Source organism: Pseudophryne corroboree, chromosome 6 (genome assembly GCF_028390025.1).
Source record: "Pseudophryne corroboree isolate aPseCor3 chromosome 6, aPseCor3.hap2, whole genome shotgun sequence".
Lineage (NCBI taxonomy): Eukaryota > Metazoa > Chordata > Amphibia > Anura > Myobatrachidae > Pseudophryne > Pseudophryne corroboree.
In genome coordinates, this window is record NC_086449.1 from 39,991,261 (window position 1) to 39,998,902 (window position 7,642).

Consider the following 7,642-nt stretch of genomic DNA (forward strand, 5'->3'; position numbering starts at 1 on the left):
GATTGTACAATGATTCAGAGTAGAATGCAAAGCCAACGGTTCATGTAGTGCTCCAATAGCGGGTGGACTGGGCAGTGTACAGAACAGGTCCTGCGTTGTCGCTTGCAGTGCCCCCAAGCTGTTTGGGGGGTTGATGATGGGGCCGTTCTACAAAACGGGGGGGGGTGTTATTTGTGTGTCCACCAATACAGATCTCCTGGCCCCAGCAGCATGAACAGCCCGGCCATCCTGCATAACCTGAGGGGGTCACTCAGTCGGACGATGTTCTTGCAGAAGACGGCAGGAGGCGTCTATTAACACAAGACGCCCCCTGCAGTATTTGCATCCAAAGACTCTGCTTACTGCACCGTCCTTTGGATCAGCCCGTGAATCACTCTGAGCTTCTCAGCCAAGTCTTTAAAGTACAAATACTCTCTCTGTGGCTTTGGATTAGGCACAGCATGAATAGTACACATTCAGACTACATACTAAAAGCCTGGTAAATACCTGGCTTACATTAGCAGTCCAAGAGATAATGCGCTGTACATCGTAGCGGAGCTGTAAGGTAAGGTACACAGTATGTTATGCTGTAGCGAAGCTTTGAGATGCTTTACTAACCCCAACATGTACGAGCGGCCGGGGCAGCGCCAATGAACAGAATGTTATATGCATGCATCCCCTGCGTCTGTATGGCACATACGCACCAAGGAAAGTAATGAAAGCACAAAAAGCAAGCAACGGGGCAAATCCATGCTGCACTGTAACGTGAAGAGAGAGTGATACCCCTTTTCCACTACTAAGCACCGGTCGCAGCCGGGAGCCTGACACGGGTGCTACCCGGCTGCGGCCTATGCTCAGCCCCTTTCCCACTGTGCTCACCAACCCGCCATATTGTCGGGTTGGTGACGCGGCAGGGGCGGCGCTGGGAGATCACATGATCTCCCAGAGCCGCCCTTCCATACAGTGTAAACGGGAGCCGTGTCGCATCGACACGACTTCCGTTTACACTACAACCTTACCCGGATCATTCCTGTGTCCTACCCAGGTAGCTACCCGGGTAGGATTCACGTGTCACTTGATCCGGGTTTTTGCTGGGGGACCCTTTTCCACTGGCAAAAAACACGGGTAAATGAGCTAGTGGAAAAGGGGTATTAGTTTTTGGGTGGGGTGTGTTCAAACTGAATCTAAATTGCAATGTAAAAATAAAGCTGTCTAACATTTGTGGGCTGCATGCAAAAGCAGCCAGTATTTACCCTGCACAGAAACAATATAGTGCAACATGGTTTGTTCCAGACACAAAGTTGCTTTTTTTTTTGCTTTACTTCCAAACATAAACAGGCCTATATCCACGGGACCGCACCCGGTCCGTTCGCTTGCAATCAGTAACAATGTTACGTTTTATTTATAAGGTCCAACAAGGCCGGGGCGCATTGGGAACGTGGCCCTGGATAAATTTGTAGAAGTGGCCTCACGTGGGCAACACCAGCTATATAACGTGTAACCATGGCGGCAGCACCACCCCTCACATGTCAACAAATAAAACAGGCCCCTCATACACATCAGGCCACCGGGAATCTTCCCGGGTGTACATGTGGCCAATCCACCTCTGCCAGAAGGCTTGCAGATAAAAATACAAAACTACAAGCTGAATGGAAATATCCACCCTGTACATATATAGGAGGCACTTACTTATTGGGCTGGGACAATAGTCATCAGCAGGTAGTGTAACAATGTGCCCGGTACCTCGTGCCTCATGATGTCGCTAGTTCCTAGGTAGTTTATGCATAGAAATATTTGGCCAGCTCACACATTGGCTTCGTCCAGGCCGTGTAGGTGACAGTGCGCTTATATTGGTGTGTATAAAACTCCCGGGTCTTCAGTCATGGTGAAGGGGTGCAGGCGTAAATTGTGTAGAGAGCTTTAGATATGGGGGAGGCCTGTGTAAATTGCAGCGTCAGAATAAAGCTGCCCAGCAGGTGTGGGCTGCATGCAGAAGCAGACAGCGTTTACCCTGCATGCAAAGAAAAAAAGAAAAACAACAAATGTGTGTTGAACCCCTCGCATTGTCCAGGGGCAAAGTCCTTTTTTTATCTTTTGCTTTGCCCACTGTAGCATGTCGGTCGGCCCTCACGCACCTTTGTAGCCGACATTCACCTCTCATATCAATGGCACGTGGTGCTCCGCAGTTTCCACGTCGGTTATTCGCAATGGTACCATTTGTCCAGTCACGACACACCTTCACCGCAGCAGCACGCCAACAGGTCACACACTGCGCTGTGTCAGAGATACTGCCACCCTTGGCCCGAAAGCTGATAATCATCCCTTTTTGCAGCTCAGATAAATCACCCCTTTTACCCATGACAGCAATGAGTGATGTGTGTGCAGACGGCCTATCGCACACCTTATATATTCACCATGCCAGCGCATGTCACGTGACGTACTTCATGACACGTGACGTACTTTGACTGCTGACGTCAAATGTAGGAGGTGGTCATAATAATGTATTGACCGTGCATAACCACTGTAGCCAAGTGACGTTGGGATTTCAGCATCATGGAGTAAATGACAACTGCTCCTAACAACCTGGTCAGTTCCCAGTCAGGTGACTCTCAGCAAGATGGCGGCGCCCACCGGATGGAGCTGGCGGGAACCAGGCACATGGAACGCCGGTGATGGGGCTGCAATACAGCGGGTAAACCCTGAGAGGACACCAAAGAGTCTGGAGCTGGCTCGCAGTAGAAGAGATCAACGTGCGGGTAGAGTGCTGGCTGCAGCTGTCGGGACCTGACATGGCCTAGTTAGGGTCATAGGAAAAAAAACAACAATAATATTTGAACATACCAACTTTACTCGTAGGTCTTATCCCATCAATAAAGGCCTGTGTAGAATTATATAGGTCTCCAAAAGGAGTAGTTAATCAGTAGACTTACTAGTTAGACATTGGTTTGAAGGCCACAGAATGTAGACATCTTATAGTGTTAGTGCATCCATCACTCAGAAGTGTTGAAATACCTGGAGGAGTACAAGGGCATATTCTCCGTCGGGACCCACATCAAGGTGAGGCCACCGGGGTTAACACAAAGCCTCACCCTTGGGTTTGGGTGGTTATGACAAAGATCTGCCACGGTTGCAGTTATGCGTATTGTGTGAAAGGTCTTCTGTGTTTTGGGGGTTCCCCTCCACTACCCCTCTGTTACATTTATTACTTGGGCTCCATGGACTGGTTTGCAGAAGTCCTGACACATCTAAGTCCCTGTCGCTGTGTCTTGCCGATTAACAGCCGAGTGGTGTCGGCCTCTGCCGTGTCTAGGGACGGGGACTGGCGAAAGGTCTCCTGGGATGTGACGGTGCACTATCAGGATGACGATAAATTAGTGGCACAGAGGTTTGACGCTGTCATGGTGTGTGTGGGGTAAGTGGCACATCTCTTCCTCCTCACCCAACGTTCTCCTGTTGATCTCCTGCCCATTTTCTTTCCACCCACAACAAACTGTTTCTACTCCTCTTTGGACACCTGTATTGTCTACCATTCTTACCATGCTCTTCCCAAATCCTTGTTCCCAGATGTCTTCTTAGTCCTTTGCTTCCGACGTCCTTTGCCGACCTCCACTCTCTGTAGATTTTCTGTACGCAGACCCTGTCCTCACTCTGCACCTTGGCCCCTTTACCGTTTCCCACCGATGGGCTTGATGTCTAATTTTGTTTACCTGGCTTCACAGACACTACTCCCATCCTTGCATTTCGATATTGCTGGCATCGAGAAGTTTCAAGGTGAGAAAGGGGTTTGGTTTTGGCTTGGCACCAGGCTTTGGACTCGTATATGGGGCAATAATGGAGGATGGGGGGAAATTAATAAAAATCTAAAAACAAGGACAGTCACCCCAAAAAGTCGAAACACAACAGGTCAACAGGTGAAAAAGGTTGACATGGTAAAATGGTCGACACAGGAAAAGATTTTTTTTTCTGTGTCATTTACTCTGTAAAGTCACCAGAAACTCGCCGTGTCGACCTTTTTACAATGTTGACCTTTTGTCTATGTTGACCTAATGCATGTCGACCAATTGATTGGCGACCTTAGTAGTGTCGACCTGCCATCCGGATACCCAATAGGTTTAGAGTGTATCTCAGGGCCGCCATCAAGGGAGTACTGTAGGGACAACTGTCCTGAGCCCAGTCACTCTTAGCAGATAGGGGTGGGCATAGGCTGCTTGTACCGTCTGCTGCTATTACCGCCGCCCGCTGCTCTCTGCATCATTATGGCGAAGCATGACGTCATGCCGCGTCAGTGCTGCAGACAGTATTTCATAGTGTTCACTCTAGATGTCTTTCACAGGGCGCTGCGCCCTGCCCCTTTTTTAGACCCCTGAATGCCGCCCTGCACTTTGCTGGCCGCCGGACACATTAACACACTGTCTCCCTGCATGAGAGACAGAGACCTCCTCGCCCCCCGTCCCGCCCCCTCCCACCCGCCTTGTCCCGCCCATCCTTAGCTGTCAGCCGCCGCAACTCCCCTCCTCTGCGAGCAGACTATAGGTCTGCTCATGATCTGTAGAGACAGGAGGGCTAGGTTTGTCTCTCCCGCCGAGGCAAACCCAGCCCTTCCTCCTCTGTGTACATCATGGATCAGTGTGGTGGCCATTTCCAACCAGCTCCGCGGTGTGTGAGGGGGGACCAGCGCAATCAACTCCAGCAGCATCAGCCCCCAGTAAGTAAACTTGGCAAAAAAAAAGCAGAGATCAAAAATGTTCCCTAGCTGGTGCAGTGTGTCTCAGTGCTCTCTACCTGGTGCAATGTTTCTCAGTGCTCTCTACCTGGTGCAATGTGTCTCAGTGCTCTCTACCTGGTGTAATGTTTCTCAGTGCTCTCTACCTGGTGCAGTGTGTCTCAGTGCTCTCTACCTGGTGCAATGTTTCTCAGTGCTCTCTACCTGGTGCAGTGTGTCTCAGTGCTCTCTACCTGGTGCAGTGTGTCTCAGTGCTCTCTACCTGGTGCAATGTTTCTCAGTGCTCTCTACCTGGTGCAATGTTTCTCAGTGCTCTCTACCTGGTGCAATGTTTCTCAGTGCTCTCTACCTGGTGCAATGTTTCTCAGTGCTCTCTACCTGGTGCAGTGTGTCTCAGTGCTCTCTACCTGGTGCAATGTTTCTCAGTGCTCTCTACCTGGTGCAATGTTTCTCAGTGCTCTCTACCTGGTGCAGTGTGTCTCAGTGCTCTCTACATGGTGCAATGTGTCTCAGTGCTCTCTACCTGGTGCAATGTTTCTCAGTGCTCTCTACCTGGTGCAATGTGTCTCTGTGCTCTCTACCTGGTGCAGTGTGTCTCAGTGCTCTCTACCTGGTGCAATGTTTCTCAGTGCTCTCTACCTGGTGCAGTGTGTCTCAGTGCTCTCTACCTGGTGCAGTGTGTCTCAGTGCTCTCTACCTGGTGCAATGTTTCTCAGTGCTCTCTACCTGGTGCAATGTTTCTCAGTGCTCTCTACCTGGTGCAATGTTTCTCAGTGCTCTCTACCTGGTGCAGTGTGTCTCAGTGCTCTCTACCTGGTGCAATGTTTCTCAGTGCTCTCTACCTGGTGCAGTGTGTCTCAGTGCTCTCTACCTGGTGCAATGTTTCTCAGTGCTCTCTACCTGGTGCAGTGTGTCTCAGTGCTCTCTACCTGGTGCAGTGTGTCTCAGTGCTCTCTACCTGGTGCAATGTTTCTCAGTGCTCTCTACCTGGTGCAGTGTGTCTCAGTGCTCTCTACCTGGTGCAGTGTTTCTCAGTGCTCTCTACCTGGGGCAGTGTGTCTCAGTGCTCTCTACCTGGTGCAATGTTTCTCAGTTCTCTCTACCTGGTGCAATGTGTCTCAGTGCTCTCTACCTGGTGCAATGTGCCTCAGTGCTCTCTACCTGGTGCAATGTGTCTCAGTGCTCTCTACCTGGTGCAATGTGTCTCAGTGCTCTCTACCTGGTGCAGTGTGTCTCAGTGCTCTCTACTTGGTGCAATGTTTCTCAGTGCTCTCTACCTGGTGCAATGTGTCTCAGTGCTCTCTACCTGGTGCAATGTGTCTCAGTGCTCTCTACCTGGTGCAATGTGTCTCAGTGCTCTCTACCTGGTGCAATGTGTCTCAGTGCTCTCTACCTGGTGCAATGTGTCTCAGTGCTCTCTACCTTGTGCAATGTGTCTCAGTGCTCTCTACCTGGTGCAGTGTTTCTCAGTGCTCTCTACCTGGTGCAATGTTTCTCAGTGCTCTCTACCTGGTGCAATGTGCCTCAGTGCTCTCTACCTGGTGCAATGTGTCTCAGTTCTCTCTACCTGGTGCAATGTGTCTCAGTGCTCTCTACCTGGTGCAATGTGTCTCAGTGCTCTCTACCTGGTGCAATGTGTCTCAGTGCTCTCTACCTGGTGCAATGTGTCTCAGTGCTCTCTACCTTGTGCAATGTGTCTCAGTGCTCTCTACCTGGTGCAGTGTTTCTCAGTGCTCTCTACCTGGTGCAATGTTTCTCAGCGCTCTCTACCTGGTGCAATGTGTCTCAGTGCTCTCTACCTGGTGCAGTGTGTCTCAGTGCTCTCTACTTGGTGCAATGTTTCTCAGTGCTCTCTACCTGGTGCAATGTGTCTCAGTGCTCTCTACCTGGTGCAATGTGTCTCAGTGCTCTCTACCTGGTGCAATGTGTCTCAGTGCTCTCTACCTTGTGCAATGTGTCTCAGTGCTCTCTACCTGGTGCAATGTGCCTCAGTGCTCTCTACCTGGTGCAATGTGTCTCAGTGCTCTCTACCTGGTGCAGTGTTTCTCAGTGCTCTCTACCTGGTGCAATGTGTATAACGGTATCCGTTCACATGGTCGACCATGTAATGGTCGACAGTCATTAGGTCGACCACTATTGGTCGATATTGACATGGACACATGGTCGACACATGAAATGGTCGACACATGAAAGGTCGACACATGAAAAGGTCGACGTGAGTTTTTTTCCTTTTTTTTCCTTTTGGGGAACTTTTCCATACTTTACGATCCACGTGGACTACGATTGGAACGGTAATCTGTGCCGAGCGAAGCGAAGGCACCATGCCCGAAGCATGGCGAGCGTAGCGAGCCATGCGAGGGGACGCGGTGCACTAATTGGGGTTCCCAGTCACTTTACGCAAAAAACGACACCAAAAAAAGTAAAAAAACTCATGTCAACCTTTTCATGTGTCGACCTTTCATGTGTCGACCATTTTCATGTGTCGACCATGTGTCCATGTCAACCATGTCAATGTCGACCAATAGTGGTCGACCTAATGACTGTCGACCATAACATGGTCGGCCATTCATACCAGAACCGTGTATAACGTGCTCTTCCTGGCGCAAAGTGTAGAATGTGCTCTGCCTGGCGCAATATGTATAACGTGCTTTACCTGTCGCAGTGTGTATAGGAGGTACTAGCTGGTGCAGTGTGTATTAGCTGCACTACTGTGTGGTGTAATGTGAATTGCCACTATTATGTGGCCATGCCCCTTCCCCACGAAAAACAACGCCCCTAAATTTTTGCTACTGTCCATTCTTTATCATGTGGGAGTGGGAGGACCAAGCATTATAGTATGTACCTAATTTTGCCCTTCTAACTGAAAAATGTGCCCTCCCGAATGAAAAATGTGCCCAACCCGTGATCAGCACCCTGCCCTAAAAAAATCCTAGAGTGAAC